This window comes from Podarcis vaucheri, assembly GCF_965113315.1.
Source record: "Podarcis vaucheri genome assembly, chromosome: 5".
In the NCBI taxonomy this organism is placed as follows: Eukaryota; Metazoa; Chordata; class Lepidosauria; order Squamata; family Lacertidae; genus Podarcis; species Podarcis vaucheri.
In genome coordinates, this window is record NC_138763.1 from 103,441,928 (window position 1) to 103,458,510 (window position 16,583).

At 46.0% G+C, this 16,583-nt stretch overlaps 2 long non-coding RNA genes across 4 annotated transcripts; one reads left to right on the plus strand and one right to left on the minus strand.

Annotated features, from left to right (window-relative positions):
* The first annotated feature begins 309 nt into the window (after window positions 1–309).
* LOC309532721 lies at window positions 310–12,544 on the plus strand. 3 transcript variants are annotated; one of them, XR_014219973.1, is made up of 3 exons: window positions 310–558; window positions 8,312–8,641; window positions 10,565–12,544. It is a non-coding gene; the product is annotated as an uncharacterized lncRNA (long non-coding RNA). The 3 variants fall into 3 exon arrangements; XR_014219974.1 differs by lacking the exon at window positions 310–558 and adding an exon at window positions 6,180–6,522 and having other exon boundaries at window positions 8,423–8,641; XR_014219975.1 differs by lacking the exon at window positions 310–558 and having other exon boundaries at window positions 6,942–8,641.
* LOC309532723 lies at window positions 8,728–10,565 on the minus strand. The gene is made up of 2 exons (XR_014219977.1): window positions 10,137–10,565; window positions 8,728–8,865 (listed from the first exon to the last, which is right to left on the minus strand). It is a non-coding gene; the product is annotated as an uncharacterized lncRNA (long non-coding RNA).
* Window positions 12,545–16,583: the final 4,039 nt, after the last annotated feature.

Here is a 16,583-nt window from a genome sequence, read left to right on the forward strand (position 1 = left end):
TTAAAATACAATTTAAAAGATTAAAATACAACATTAAAACATTAGGATGTTGCCTCTTCACCTGACACTAAGTAAAAGTGAAACAAAAGAAGTGCCATGGTAAGATCATTTCCTGATGCAACTGGGAGGTGGGACCTATTTGGACGGTCTGCCCCCACCATCCAAATGGTTTCCAGAGAGTGATAGGGGATGTTATATCCTATGTTGATGGCCTTTCAGCTGATTCCCTGGTGGCCCGCTGGAATGTGGAGTTAACCAGGGCTATTGACTGTTTGGCTTCAAAGCGCCCTCTCCGATTGCATGGGGCCCAGACAGCCCCATGGTTTTCCCCAGAGCTGAGGGCGATGAAACAATTGCTGAGATGGCTATAGCGCTGGTGGCAGGAAACTCAATCGAACCGGACATGGGTTAGAGCTCACCGTTGAACCTACCAAGTGGCAATAGCGACTGTGAAGAGGACCTTCTTTACCTCCTCTATTGCATCTGCAGAAAACAGCAGCAGGAGACTCTTTCAGGTGATTCGCAATCTAACAGAACCAACTTTGCCATCGGGGCCTGGTAAGGACATCAAGATCTCCTGCAATGATTTTGCACAGTTTTTTGCAGATAAAATCACTCAGATTCGGAAAGAGGTAGACTCCACCGTGGGAGCAGAGCCGGGGCGGGAGAGTGCTAGAGTCCTGTCTAGTCAAGTTGCATGGAATCAATTCCAATCTGTTATCCCTGAGGATTTGGAAAGCTGCTTGGACGAGTGAAACTGACCACCTGTCTCCTTGATCCTTGCCCACCCTGGCTAATAAAAGCAAGCCGGGAAGGGCTGGGCTCTGGGCTCTGTGGGGTGGTGAATGCTTCCCTCTGCGAGGAAGCCGTCCCAGACCTTCTGAAAGAGGCAGTCATTAAACCACTCCTTAAAAAAACCTTATTTGGACCCGGCCAATATGGCCAACTATCACACAGTCTCAAATCTTCCATTCTTGGCCAAGGTGATTGAGTGGGTGGTTGCTGAACACCTCCAAACACGCCTGGAGGATGCAGACCATTTGGATCCCTTCCAGTCGGGATTTAGGCCTCATCACGGGACTGAAACTGCCTTGGTCGCACTGGTTGATGATCTCCGGCGGGCTAGGGACAAAGGTGAGAGCTGTTTCCTAGTTCTGCTAGATCTCTCAGCGGCCTTTGATACCATTGACCATAACATCCTTCTGGACCGTCTTGAGGGGCTGGGAGCTGGGGGCAATGTCATACAGTGGTTCCGCTCCTTCCTCCTGGGTTGTGTTCAGAAAGTGGTGTTGGGGGATGAGTGGTCAGACCCCTGGGCCCTCACTTGTGGGGTGCCTCAGGGTTCCGTCCTCTCCCCCATGCTTTTTAACATCTATATGAAGCCATTGGGAGAGATAATCAGGGGGTTTGGGCTGGGTGTTTATCAGTATGCGGATACACCTCTACCTCTCTTTTAAATCAGAACCAGTGAAGGCAGTGAATGTCCTGTGTGAGTGCCTGGAGGTGGCTGGAGGATGGATGGCAGCTAACAGATTGAGGTTGAATCCTGACAAGACAGAAGTACTGTTTTGAGGGGCAGGTAGGTGTGGAGGACTCCCTGGTTCTGAACGGGGTAACTCTGCCCCTGAAAGACCAGGTGCGCAGCCTGGGAGTCATTTTGGACACTGAGATCCAGTGCCAAGGGCCTTCTGGCAGTTCCCTCATTGCGAGAAGCAAAGCTTCAGGGAACCAGGAAGAGGGCCTTCTTGGTAGTGGCGCCCGCCCTGTGGAATGCCCTCCCACGAGATGTCAAAGCGATAAACAACTATCTGACTTTTAGAAGACATCTGAAGACAGCCCTGTTTATGGAAGTTTTTAATGTTTTATGTTTTATCGTGTTTTTTATAAGCAAGCCACCCAGAGTGGCTGGGGAAACCCAGCCAGATGGGTGGAATATAAATAAATAATAATTATCATTATTATGAAAATGAAAATAAATTCCCACCAGGAATTCTGGGGCTACCAGTCGCAATCCAGTCCCTAGTAGGAAAATCCCAAAGCACCTGCAGCTACCACCTCTGGCATTTGTTTAGCCACTCATGAAGCACACACTTTTCCTCCTGCCATCTTTCTCTGCTATATCTTAACATCTCTATGCTTTGTACCAGGGATAGGTAACCGGTGGCATTACAGGTCTTGATGGACTACAGCTTCCATCAGCCGCCACCACCCTGACCAATGGCAGGAGGCTGAGGGAAGTTGTAGTAGGCCAACAAAGCTGGATGATCCCTGCTTTCTGCTTTACCTAGGGATACTTGGAAAGAAAACTTTGTACCGTTTGCGCACAAAGCTCTTGATTTTATGTCTTATTTTGCATTTCAATTGTTTTTACTTATTTATTGTAAGCTGGGCGGAAATACCTTATGTTATGGAGCAGCCTACAAATGCTGTAAATAAGATTATAAAATAAAATTTGAAAAGGCATTCTTATCATTCTGGGGAAGAACAGCATGCATACCTGGACAGCTGCTCTTGAGCCTTTCTTACTTAAGCTTCTAGACCTTTGATTATTGAACTTTTAAAAGAATGAACTCTACTCAATAAAAGCATAATTACACAGCTATATTTGTTCAGCCAACTTCCCCTGTTGATTTCGCATACCATCCGATTTCCTCATTCTTGGTGTTTAATCTGTCAGATCAGAAACCATGGCTTAATAATAGTTTGTTAGTACAGGATAGACACACAGAAAGGAGAAATTGGAGTGCCAGTAAAATAGCTTAGTGTAGTTAGTTTAACATTCAATTAACCAGTAAAACACTATAAAGCTACACCCACTGTAATTTCCAGCAGGGAAAGGTTGATCATGTTATGCTTTCCTAACCACATTTTTTTATTTTTTTTGAGGGGGGGGGTTAATGACTGGCTGGATGCCAGTGTCAGTGCTATCCTGGGCTAGAGGGATTCTAACAGTGGCCTCCTTCAGGCCAAAATGATAGATGCAGCCAAAATCATTGGCTGATTCCACTGGTTGAAATAGCCAAATAATTCCAATGTACTTGAATTCCTTTAAAAAAGGGAATGTGCTGAAGTCCTTCTTAAAAGGGGGGGGGACCCCTCATGATTCATAAAGTCTAGTATGTGTTGCATTAATGCTCTAAAAATAGGGAACCTTTTCTGTGTCATTTTTGGTGGGTGTGGAAATAATTTTATGTTTTAACAGTCTAGTGCTGAGATTAGACTTTTATTCCTGTGCTAGGAATATGGAGAGTTTCAGGAAATTACCATGAGATTGAAAAAGAACATTGCTGGTGTGCAAAAGATTTTTTCTCAGATATTTCTATAGCTGCCCCACCCCTGATGTAAAGTCTGAGAGGAGATGAGTATCACACACTGGAGAGATTCACAGGGGGCTGTTTGCCCCCCATGGCGTGTCCTTGGGTCCCTGTGGACATGTGCTTCCCTTTTAGACTTTGTGATTGTTCATCAGACCCTGATGAAAGCCTGGCAGATCCTAAGTTGTAACTTGTGTGAAGGAGGCAAGCAGGATGAAAGGGGTTGCAGAGTAGTACATTTAGCTGCCACAAGTCTTATTCCACTCCACCCCCATCCTGTGGAATCTCCAAAGCACAGAGATTCCTCTACATATGGAGGCTTTCCTTGTGATCTAGAGTCCCTGAAGGACTTCTGCTGCCAGCCTAAATGGTAAAACCCGGCTCTTTTCTCAGGCCTTTGTGGATTGTGCAGTTGTGTTCTGAATATTGTAATAATGATGTTGAATTCATCTGCTATTGGAAGATTAATATTATTATCTGTTCTGTTTTTTAATGAAACCGTTGCTTTTCATAGAATTATGTACCCAGCCCTGACATAATAATAATAATAATAATAATAATAATAATAATAATAATAATTTATTATTTATATCCCGCCCATCTGGCTGGGCCTCCCCAGCCACTCTGGGCGGCTTCGATAGAAACCAAAAATACACTAAAATACCACACGTTAAAAACTTCCCTGAACTGGGCTGCCTTAAGATGTCTTCTGAATGTCAGGTAGTTGTTTATCGCTTTGACATCTCGTGGGAGGGCGTTCCACAGGGCGGGCGCCACTACCAAGAAGGCCCTCTGCCTGGTTCCCTGTAGCTTTGCTTCTCGCAATGAAGGAACCGCCAGAAGGCCCTCGGTGCTGGACCTCAGCGTCCGGGCAGAACAATGGGGGTGGAGACGCTCCTTCAGGTATACTGGACCAAGGCCGTTTAGGGCTTTAAAGGTCAGCACCAACACTTTGAATTGTGCTTGGAAATGTACTGGGAGCCAATGTAGGTCTTTCAAGACCGGTGTTATATGGTCTCGGCGGCCGCCCCCAGTCACCAGTCTAGCTGCCGCATTCTGGATTAGTTGTAGTTTCCGAGTCACCTTCAAAGGTAGCCCCACGTAGAGCGCATTGCAGTAGTCCAAGCGGGAGATAACCAGAGCATGCACCACTCTGGTGAGACAGTCCGCAGGCAGATAGGGTCTCAGCCTACGTACCAGATGGAGCTGGTAAACAGCTGCCCTGGACACAGAATTGACCTGTGCCTCCATGGACAGCTGTAAGTCCAAAATGACTCCCAGGCTGCGCACCTGGTCCTTCAGGGGCACAGTTACCCCATTCAGGACCAGGGAATCCTCCACACCTGCCCGCCTCCTGTCCCCCCAAAACAGTACTTCTGTCTTGTCAGGATTCAACCTCACTCTGTTAGCCGCCATCCATCCTCCAACCGCCTCCAGACACTCACACAGGACCTTCACCGTCTTCACTGGTTCTGATTTAAAAGAGAGGTAGAGGTGGGTATCATCCGCATACTGATGAACACCCAGCCCAAACCTCCTGATGATCTCTCCCAGTGGCTGCATGTAAATGTTGAAAAGCATGGGGGAGAGGACAGAACCCTGAAGCACCCCACAAGTGAGAGCCCAGGGGTCTGAACACTCATCCCCCACCACCACTTTCTGAACACGACCCAGGAGGAAGGAGCGGAACCACTGTATGAAAGTGCCCCCAGCTCCCAGCCCCTCAAGACGGTCCAGAAGGATGACTTAGATGAAATACACAGCAGACTATCAATGGTTTACATGAATGAATGATTTAAATAAAACAAACCTGGATCCCCTAGGGTTCTAAATCATACAGGGATCCTCAGTGCACAGAACAGTCTCCCTGCTTCAAATGATATTCCCCAATTAGACAATGGCAGGGCTGGGAGGGCTATGCTGCTCTACATTTTCCCCCTTCATGTGAATAATGCCTAAATATGGCTCTGGATACCATGTAAAGTGGAAGCAAAAGAGCATCATAAAGAGTGACCCCAGAGCCTCACAAGTGTTGGCTTCATTTTTCTAGCCAGCCATTCTTTGTGGTTACCACCAGTCCTCAACCACACCATTGTCCGCCATTCGTGTGCAGACCAGGCTATGGAGAAGGTAAGAGACACTAGAGGCTTGGTTTCTCCCGCTGCTCCAAAGGGATTCCTGCTCACTTGCTTGGAAACGGGATCTGTGTGCTGCCAGATGTTCTGCTCACCCGACAGCTGGGTGCACTCTCCCATGGAAAGCTGCGAGTGGATTTGTGGATGTCTAAGTGACACAACAGAGTATTCAAGTAAAAAATTAGACTTAGCAGCAGAGGGGACACAATGCGTATCCGTGCAGAGGTCCGCAGCACCTCCCACTGGCTTTTGCAGGATATTGGCCCTATTTTTGTTGTGTCTCTGACATAACATGCTACTGCATATTAGGAGTAAAGCTGCCTGGAGCCATATATGAGAACTGAACAGGGCTGAGCAGTGTATGAGAATACAAATAAAAAATGATGGTTTGCATAATGCTAGTCAAATATATATATATATATGGTGCTCAAGAGCAAAGTGTTGCTTCCATGGGTCTTTTAAGATTTACACCAAAGATGTGGGAACTTGGACTGGCTGCTGCTCCCCATTGTGCGTGTACTTGATGGAAAACCTGTTTTTGATCTCTGCAATGTGAAAAACGGCCTGCAAAGGCTTGGGTGTATGTTAACTTTCTGAACTCGTGTATCATGGCTTGTGAAATGCTTATGAAAGCCAATCTGGGCGTATTCCTAGAACAGTGCACAGGAACACCAATGTCAGTTCCTGGTGCATAAAGTCTGAAGCTCATTAGAGCTGTGTAACATGTTCAGTGTGAAACCAGAAACCACGTGAAGCATGCCTGGCTCACAGAATGTGCTTATAAAATCAGAAGAACAAAGACTGTGTTCATCCAAAGAGTTTCTTAGGCTTGCAGAAAACTTTTTCAGCTGACCTTGGGAAACATTTCAAAATGCATCTGGGCTGATTTATAGAGTTGTAGCGAAAGTTGGGTTTTTAAAATGTGTGGTTTCCACATTGTGCTGCTGCATTCAATGAAGTAAACATCAACGCTTTCCATCTGAGGTTTGGGCTGCTTCTATGCGGGGGCTCCTTTGAAAGGGTTCCCTTCCGTGACCTGCCTGGAAGGAAGACAAGGACAAAGGTAAATGGCAGTGTTTTCACCAGATTGGTTTAAAAGGGAAGGGATTCCTTTCCAGTTTTAGGAATGATTTCAGCTTTGATGCTGCTTAGCATAAGGATTAGTTGTTAGTGGGGGGGGGGGATCCTGGTAGACTGAGATCAAGATGTCTGCTCAGATGTGTGCAATTTGCAATGCATCTGCATTGCCCTTTAATTCCTGTTGCATTTATCTTTCTCTTAAAAATGAGCATGGGGTTTTAACTATATTTGAATTCAGAGGATTTGAGGTATAAAGCATTATTATTATAGTTATTAATTTTCTATAGTGTTATCAATTTACATAGTGCCTTACAGAATAAGTACAAAAGGATAGCTCTCTGCCCTGAAGAGCTTACAAGATAAACTGCAACAGTGGGAGGGATAAGAGGGGCAGAGGGGTGGGCAGGGGAGAGAAGCAAGAATTATACAGATTGGCTCCATCCAAATTAAATTCATTTTGCATAGGCTTAGTTTTCATTTTGAGCGAGGACTGGAAATGTCAGTCAAAAACTTCATGGGAAAGATGGATGCTGTGAAGGAAGAGAAGTGGCAACTTTCAGCCATTCTCTGGCTAGGAATGGGGGGAAAGGAGGAAGAAAGTGGGGGTGGATGAGGGGGTGCTTAAGACAACAGAAGAGTGGTAGAACTGGAGGAGTGAAGGTAATGAGCAGAGTGATCGTGGCAAAAAGGACAGAATCATAAGGTTGAGCAAGGTTGTGCTGGACTCAGAAAGGCGATAAGAACTTTGTGAAGAGACTTAAGAAAAGGCTTGTCATCATCCTCATGGAAATCTACACTTCTCTGGCTTCAGACGGAATTTGCAAGGATACCGGTGGGAAGTGTGAGTCGGCATATTATCTGATCTCTGTTGAGCTGAGAGGAGAGAGGCCCATTCTGGCCCCTGCCACTGTCCAAGGGACCAAGGGCCAAGAGAAGGCCAGCCAACAGACTTGCAGCTGCTCCCGTGCTTTACTCCCCTCTTTCCTTTCCCCTCACACCAAGCAAATGGAAAGTCTAGGATTAGGGTCTGCCTTAACTGCAGTATCTCCACAGCACTTAGGAAAAAGATTAAGTGACTTGTGAGGGCTAATAAAATCTTCGCCATCTTCTCAAGACATCCAAGTGGGAATTTCGACTGCACCACTACTGATTCAATATGGGGTGTCATTTTCTTTAATGCTCTCCCTTTTGAAACATAAGTCTCCCGGCTCCCATGTAGTGAACTAGCACATCAGCAAGGTGTCCCTGGTGACTCCCAGGTATGCTGGTTTATTACATTTGTTTCTTTTATTATATTTCATTACACTAAAATTGTACCTCATCTTTAATCTGAAGTTGTGTTGCCCAGCATTCTAACACACAATTCTGCATATTTTGTATAACAGCTTTCACAACATAGGATTGTTTTTCAGATGCACCCAAAGAATGTTGAAGGACCTTATAAACACACCCCAATGTTTCTTAGTGCACTGGATTAGAGTAGGTAAGTATCATAGATATCATTAGAGAAGCAGCAGGTTCTGTGGCAACACCCCTTCACCTTCTTCAGCCTGTTTTTTTCTTTTTATTTGGAAAGCAGACATGTTGTCCCCAGGGAGAATTAAAGGAGAAGCATTAGCTTGCAAAATGTATGCCAAATGAGCTAATGCTTCTGACACTTCCACAATGCAAGCTTTACAAGAAGGCATGCAGACAGTGAGGCCTGTTTTTCTATGTCATATTTTTTTTTAATGGCTAAATGTTTGTAGGAAACAAAATGGATTTATTTTTTGCTCAATCCAGGCATAATATCAGGACTTATCCGGTTCCGGGCCCCAGGGCTTCAGACAACTAACAAAACACATCTTACTTCTGCTCTGGTAGTTCCCTGTTATGTCTTTCACGCGCAGGAAGAAAGAGGAAAAGCAGAACCCAGCCGATTAAAGCACCACGACCCTGTGATTCTTTTCTTATGAACAAGCACATGACAAGCCCTGGGGTAAGGACTCCGCAGCCCCTGCTACCACGTGTGACGCTGATGGAAGCCTTCGACTCTCCAAACCAAGCGTGCACAGCCTGGGACTCACCAGGCAAAATACAGACCACCAGCCCTGAACTGCAGACAGTCAGGTGGTAAGCAACCCTTTGTCCCCACCTCCACCCTATTTTGAAGCTCTAGGCAGCCAGCCAAAAGAGAAGGGATTCAAAGAATCTCGCAGTGCCTTAAATCATAGCAAATGTATTGAGGCATGCAGTCACAGACTTCACTAGATCCTGAGAAATGCTGAGCATGTGGTGGGCTGCCTTTGGCTTGGTGGGTCGCAAAATTGCACGTGCCCTGTGACTCAGTCGAGTTTCTAGAGGTATACAAAGATGAAATTTCGAGGCAAGTTCCTGCGTTGGGTAAACATCTGAAGGATACTGAGCAAAGCAAAAAGCATTTGAACAAAACTAGCCTTTCCATTCAGCATCGGTTTGTTATTACATACACCGGTGAAAAACTGCTGGCTATTTTTTGTAATTTTGGTTTCATTTCATTTTAAAATTTTGAAAGTGAATCACCTTGAGGATGCTTAGGTAAAAACAACAACTCTTACTTGAAGCAAAAATAGGAACAAAATATGAACCATGATTTACCAGTTACCAAAAACAGAGACTCTCCCTTGTAAAAGAGAACAGTTGGGGCACAGAACCATTAACAGGAGGCATTCAACACCTTGGCTGGATGACAACACAAGGGAAACAGAGGCTGTAGGAACAGAAGATCAGTCAAATTAAGGGGCCACTTAGGTCTGAAGGGAGGCTATAGTTTGGGGCATCTTGGGTCTGGAGTGTCAGTATATGGCCCCTAGTGAAATTAAGGAGGTGGGGCTGGGTTTTGTTGTTGTTGTTTTTTTTGCAGGGACCTATGTTTCAAAAGAGAGACGCGGCTGGCGCTGTGGGTTAAAGCCTCAGCGCCTAGGGCTTGCCGATCGCATGGTCGGCGGTTTGAATCCCCGTGGCAGGGTGCGCTCCCGCTGCTCGGTCCCAGCGCCTGCCAACCTAGCAGTTCGAAAGCACCTCCGGGTGCAAGTAGATAAATAGGTACCGCTTACCAGCGGGAAGGTACACGGCGTTCCGTGTGCTGCGCTGGTTCACCAGATGCAGCTTTGTCACGCTGGCCACGTGACCCGGAAGTGTCTCCGGACAGCGCTGGCCCCCGGCCTCTTGAGTGAGATGGGCGCACAAACCCCAGAGTCTGTCAAGACTGGCCCGTTCGGGCAGGGGTACCTTTACCTTTACCTTTATGTTTCAAAAAGCCATTTACAACAATAAATTACAGGAATGGAAATCAACAAAACATCAACATTAAAATCCATAAAACACAATAATTGTAAATGCAGGAAGCCAAATCTACAGTGCTGGAATCCCAGGAGCCTAGGATAAGGCCTGGTGAAAGAGAAAGATTTCTAACAACTTTCCTAAAATGTCAAAAATTGAAGCCCTGGCATTTCTCCTTTGGGAGGGTGTTCTGGAGCAGAGGCAGGGCACAAACTCTAGGGGGCCCGAGGGGCCTGGGCACCCTCAATTTCTTTTCTGAGGGTGCCCAGCCCTCTCCCCCTGCTGCCACTGCCAGCTGTCGCCTTACCTCTGGCCTTCTGGTGCCCTGGTGACAACTGGGCCAGTCATACGAAACAATGCAATAAAAATAATAGATGTACAAATACAGAAAATCAGCACTTAAATCAGTTGAATACTTAAGACCATTAGGAAAACCAAATTTCACATTGTACCCTGTGTGTTTATTGTATTTATGATAAAATCCCACCAAACAGAATAGCATTTTTCAGCATCCTCCAAACCTAAACCTAAATCATTCTTCACAATTCTCAACCTGCCTGCCTGTTCATGACAGTCATGTGCAACAGAGAATTTTTAATGTTTCACATTGGGAGAGGAAATAATGAATAACCACACCATCCCTACTTTCTAGAAAAAAGCTGGCAACTTCCTAGCAAGGAGAGGAAAGATCCTTGCTATTCCTGACAGATCCATTGTGGAATCTTTCCTTTTCAGTGGCAATATATGTGATTTCCCTCAATTTCTTGCAAAGTGAGCCCTCTGGAACTTTCTACTCTTGAAGAGCTACTTCACTTGAAGATGAAATGGATCTGAAGTACTTTGGAGGGTATTTAACTTCAGGGGCTTTGTTGCTCTTTGCTTTCCACCTTCCCTTTTGAGGCTGATACATGTTATTCATTAAACTTACAGTTTCTCTCTTGCCTCTTCTTTTGAGTGTGACTTATGACCTTGCAATCTCTCTCTGTGTGTTTTTGTCATCACAACATGTTTCCATGGAGCTGGATCTGATGTCATGAATAAGAGCATTGTTTCTTTCTTTCTTTCTTTTCTTCCCTAAGTTCCCAAGCATATTTGTGACACAGGTTTGGAAACCAAAATGACTTCACCAGTTAAATATTGTTAGATTCTACAGTGTAACAAAGGTAAGAATGCTGGCATGCTGTATTCTTCTCTGCATGAATTGAGGGTTAGGTATTTCAAAGCAGGTACACAAAGGAGTCCCCAGAGATGCCATTTCACAAGCTTAAGCATTATGTTATCAGGATGAATCGTTGGATCACCCAGATCATGAGGTTCCATTGCTCAAGCTACATGGAGAACCTGGGTCCGTGTAATGAAAAAAGTAGGCTATAGTCCTATGCACAGTTACATAGAAGAAAGTCCCACTGAAATCAGAGGACTTTGCTCACTCTGAACCTTATGTTCTTAATGAAATGTCAGGGCGGGTATCAGGAACAGGTCAGCAATAACTCTCAAGGCGTCAGTGAAGTTAACTCTTTAGTCAAAGAAACAAAGCAGCTCAGGCCTCATGATCACAGCAACTCTTCCTAGTGGGTCTTGCCTCAATGAGGCAGTTGTGAGAACTGAAGGTCCCCACATTCCCACAACTCTGTTCCTTCCCAACAGGAGTGCCAATTTGGCCTCATGACGGTGGGTGCCATGCAGTGTGCATGGCCCTGGAATTTGTGGGTGCCAGGCTCCTTCATGGGGAATTTTGTGGGTGCTTGGGCATCTATGCTTCCCAAGTAATCTGAGGCTCCTTCATCCTGTCTGTCTTTGCTTCACCCTCTTCATACCTCTTCGGGTTCTGGGAGACCACAGGGGAGGGAGCTGATCACAACAGGAGCAGGAGATTCCCTGGCTTCTTCGGCAGCCCGCCTCATCTCTGCCTCTTGGCCTGACTCTTCTTCAGCTTCTGCCTCAGCTTCTGCCCCAGCCTCTTCCTGCTTACTAAGCCCTGTGACCTCTTCCAACACCTCCTCTTCCCAGTCTTCTCCCTCTCACCACTCTACTACCAATCCTCAGACTCTGAGCCTTCTTCCCCTGGGGGTTCCCTGGGGGTTTCCCAGCTGGTGCCTCCCACCACTCCTTGGCATCCAGCCCACCCAGGACATGGAACTCAAAATTCTTAGGATGCTTACAGGTGATAGAGCCTTGAGATCTTCCAGTTACTGTACAGTTTATTTTTTTACCTATCTTTTCCTAGAAAGTGTACTACAGCCATCTTAGAAACATGCTTTTTAGGTAATAGTGGGACAGTAAAGGTAAAGGGACCCCTGACCATTAGGTCCAGTCATGGCTGACTCTGGGGTTGCGGCGCTCATCTCACTTTGTTGGCCGAGGGAGCCAGCGTACAGCTTCCAGGTCATGTGGCCAGCAGGACTAAGCCGCTTCTGGCGAACCAGAGCAGCGCACGGAAACGCCATTTACCTTCCTGCCGGAGCGGTACCTATTTATCTACTTGCACTTTGACGTGCTTTCGAACTGCTAGGTGGGCAGGAGCAGGGACCGAGCAACAGGAGCTCACCCCGTCGCGGGGATTTGAACCGCCAACCTTCTGATCGGCAAGTCCTAGGCTCTGTGGTTTAACCCACACCGGGACAGTACCATCCAGCAATTAGTAGCTTCATGATCGGGGGCGGGGGGGGGTGTCTTTTGCTGAGGTTAGTACAGTCTTGATGCTTTTGAAGCTGGGGAAAACATGAATATATAGATTTTCTAAAGCAAGTCTTTAAAATGAAGGGAAAATGTTATATGGCTGTTCTAGTGTTTTGCAGTGATGGAATTCTGAGAGTCTGTTTTGCCTTGTTGACTTCTGTGCTGGAATTTGGTGAAGATGGAGTTAATTTCACAGTACAGTAGATGCTCTCCCCCAGCGCGACTCATTCATCACCATGAAACGGTTGAGGAGACTTCTTCAATAAAGTCTGAATAGCCTTACAAAGAGGGGCAATACTGTACTGAATGAAAAGTGCTAACATAACAAAGATGTTCAGAACCATTGCTAGACATTTTGTTCTGCTTGATTTTTACATGGTTACCTCAATCCCGGACCACTGGAATTTTGCTACACCTCTCTGGTAGGTTTAGCACTTCTTACCTCTCAAGGAGCCAGCCAAACAGGTCTTTGCTAAATGGCCTTTCTGCAACCCTCCTTGCTTCAGCCATTGTCGTATTTCAGCAGTTGACCTCAGCAAAAGACGCCCCCCCCCCCGATCATGAACCTTGGTCACTTCCGTCAGGAAAAGCAGTTGCACTGCTTATTATAACATTGCCAGTTGGCAGGCTGTGCGTGTGTGTGCATTCATTTTGTAATAACAATAAAAAATACAACAAATGGAGCCCATTCATTTCATTATTAATTAGCAGAACAAATCCCACTTTTTCAAATGTTTGCTTGTTACTTTTTAATTTTTTAAAAAATTGAAATTGTGTTGTAACAATATGCAGCAAAAACCACTGTACATCAAACACCTTTGCTTCTTGTGCAAAAAAAAAACAAAAAACCAAGGGAAAGAAAAAAAGAAAAGAAACCCCCCCTCGAGAATGACATATGAGAACAGAGAGAGACAGCATAACAAAAACTCTATAATACCATAAGTAAATGAAAAGGAAAAATGTTGTCATTTACTTTGTCACTCCAGAAATATAAAAACAGAGACCACCTCTCAATAAATTTATTTTTTTGATTACAAAGTATTGTGTTTCTCTCATAAGATAGTTTGCCAAATGTTCACTTGAAACAACTGTCATATATTTATTTGTAACCAATTCAGAAACATTTTAGCTTGCATTTTCACCTAATTGCTAGAGTAGGGCGTTATTAGGAAGCAGAAGGCAAGAGAGCAGAGAAAGGGAGATTGCACAGTCTCAAACGCATCTTAGTGGAAGTGTCAAGCATTCTGATAGGAATTCTTTCAACACACAGCCCTTCAATCCCAGTAACAAGGAGCAAGAAGTCCATAAAAGAGGAAGGCAAATGCTTGTCGTTTTTCTTCTTGTGCAGGTTCTTGGTAAGTTAGCTTTTTTGGTTTCCATCTCCCACTCAATCCCCTATTACAGTTCCTTTAGGCGTTTCCTTGAAACATTTCCTTCCTTTCCCATTCTCTTGCCCTCTGGCAATTATTTGTAATTTAGAGAGACGATCTTTTTGACCCTGTCTCGGTGCCTTAGTGTATCTTCTCACCACAAGTTGCTTTTTACAACCATCAGATTCCGAGACAAGCAAGGTAAGAGGAAGCGTCACCTGCTGCCTCTCCTGGAACCTTATAAAGCTGCCTGAAGCTTTTCTGAAAAGATGCTGGTCAGCCAAGACACTTTGTGGGGGCTGCTGATTAAATGGTTTCCTTTCACTTACATAATTTTGGAGTTAAGCATGTGCTCAGACCTCTCCCACTGACATGTTGAAGTTCTTTAACCAATTTGGACAGTTTTAGAAAAGGATTAGACAAATTTGTAGAGGATAAAGCTATTGGATCTTATCACTCCTGGGTCCTGCTATGGAAAATAACTCTGTCCGTCTGAAATGAAACATACTTTTGTTATATCCCAATTTTGTGAATTTTTAAAACACACAAATATCACGTTTGAATTATGCACATTTTTAATTCCTCTAAATGCACAAATTTGATATGCTTTCCAATGCATTTCACCTAAAAGGCACAATTTTATACAAATTCTTTTGTAAAATAACATTTTATTTTGTGCATTTTTCCTTTAACTGAAACTCCTAATAAAATCCAGAGAACTATGAAATTTGGTTGATAGCTGCTTTCCAATTCACATATAAGTCCAGGGTGGGGGAAATAAGTCAGTTATGGGGAACAAACACATTTCTCCTTCAGCCCTAGATGCTGTGTGATGGGAGAGAGAGGGCAGCTCTGGGGCACGTGCAGGCCATGCATCTCCTGGAGGGGCTGGAGGGGGAGTCCGGGTGAAAGGCAGGGGAGCGGGGGGCGGGGCGGGGAGGCTCCTGTGGCCCATGGGCCAGTTTGGGCTGCTTTGAGGCTGTTTTGTGCAAGCCACCCTCCCCCATCTAACCATGTACAACATCAAGAGTGAAAAGGCAAGGGTGCGGCACAGCGGATTGGGAGCAGTTGCAAAGCCCCTTTCTCAGTGCTTCCCAAGCTTCTGACAACCAGCTGATTGTCGGGTGCCTTGGAACTGCTACGGAAAGCACTTTTCAGGCTCTGTTTTTGGCACATGGGAAGCACGGAGCATAGAGCCCACCCCCAGGGGCACAGCATGGGTTGCCAGCCAGCGCCTGGGTCAGGGCAGGTGGACTGGGAAGCAGCCAGTCCCTTCACTGGCCAGCATCCAACCTTGCAAACCAGCACCAACCTGGGAGCAGAGATAAGGCAGAGAAATGCAAATCCAGGAGCTCTGCTCAGAGGCGTAGGAAGGGGGCGCGGTGGATGTGGCCCTCCCCAGGTGTCACGACTGAGGGGTGTGTGTGACAAAATGGCAGGCGAGTGGGTGGCACACCTTGTGCCCGACGGCAGCAGCTCTTCTGACCCAGTGGCAGAGAGCAGCCCTCCTCAGCCGTGGCGAGGCACACCGACCGCAGCAGCTCTGTTGCGGGGCATGTCTGACCCGGCTGTGGAGAGCAGGAGGAGAGTGAGCAGCAGCTTCCCCGCCCCCTCCTACCCTGAACTGTGGCGCGTGGTAGGGCACCCTCCATGCCCCGCCCCCCTCGGGAGCGGGCCTGCCCTGGGCAGCGCGGGCAAATGCTCCGCCGCTGGCTCTGCTGTGCTGCCTCATCCTCATCCTGTCCTTGCAGCGAGGCACTCTCGGCAACACATGTGGCTCTGGCAGTGCTTCCCCACCTTCCTTTTCCTCCCTCCCTCACTCCTGGTTCTAGGCTGGTATACAAATTCAGTAAATAACGATGATGATGTTCAGATGCTTATGAAGGCCACAGAGACTTGAATCAGGTCTTAATAAAGAGAAACTATGTTTTCCATGGCGTTGCAGAGCAGTAACATCTAGAGCAAAACCACTATGCAGAAGGTCAAAGGTTCACAGTGACGATACATCATTGACACAATTCTGGCTTTGATGACATGAGCAAGTTCATGTTCTAGGCCTGCCTGCTAGAAGCAAAGTGGAAGGGGAGGGGAGGACTGAGCCCAAAAGCTTAGGGAGGGGGCTTAAGGAAATTCTGAATACAGGGGCATGTGATTCAAGCACTGGGATGCGCTAGAATCTCATTGTCTCATGTCAAGGAGTGTTGGAGGTCTAAACAGGCTGAAGAAGCTGCCTCCCAGATGGGTTTCATTGACAAGAAAGAAGTGAGCGAACCTTGAGTGTAAGGGGAAGGCGGGGACAGAATCCCACCAAAGCAACTACCATGAGGCGAAACATCCTCTATTCTGCCTCATTTGATGTTTTTATTGTTAGCCCTTGATTCACCTGTGGCTGGGAAAGATAATACCATTTCCAAAGAGAGAAGTCACAAATATTGAATAAATTCCCCCAGAACTAAACTATTTGACACTGATCACACTTGAGTCAGAAACACGTGGAGAATTGGAAGCATTTGGGGTTTTTTTTGTTTTTGTTTATTTGCCCCAATGGCTGAAATGTAATAGTTATGTACAGGGGAGCAAAGCCACGGGAAACCAGTGACCGCAATGGCATTTCCTCATTCCTTCCCTTTCAGGTACTTGCCTGAAACGCCCCAATTGCATATTTTCTTCCCCCTTTCAGAGATTTAAGTTTAGGGTAAGGATGA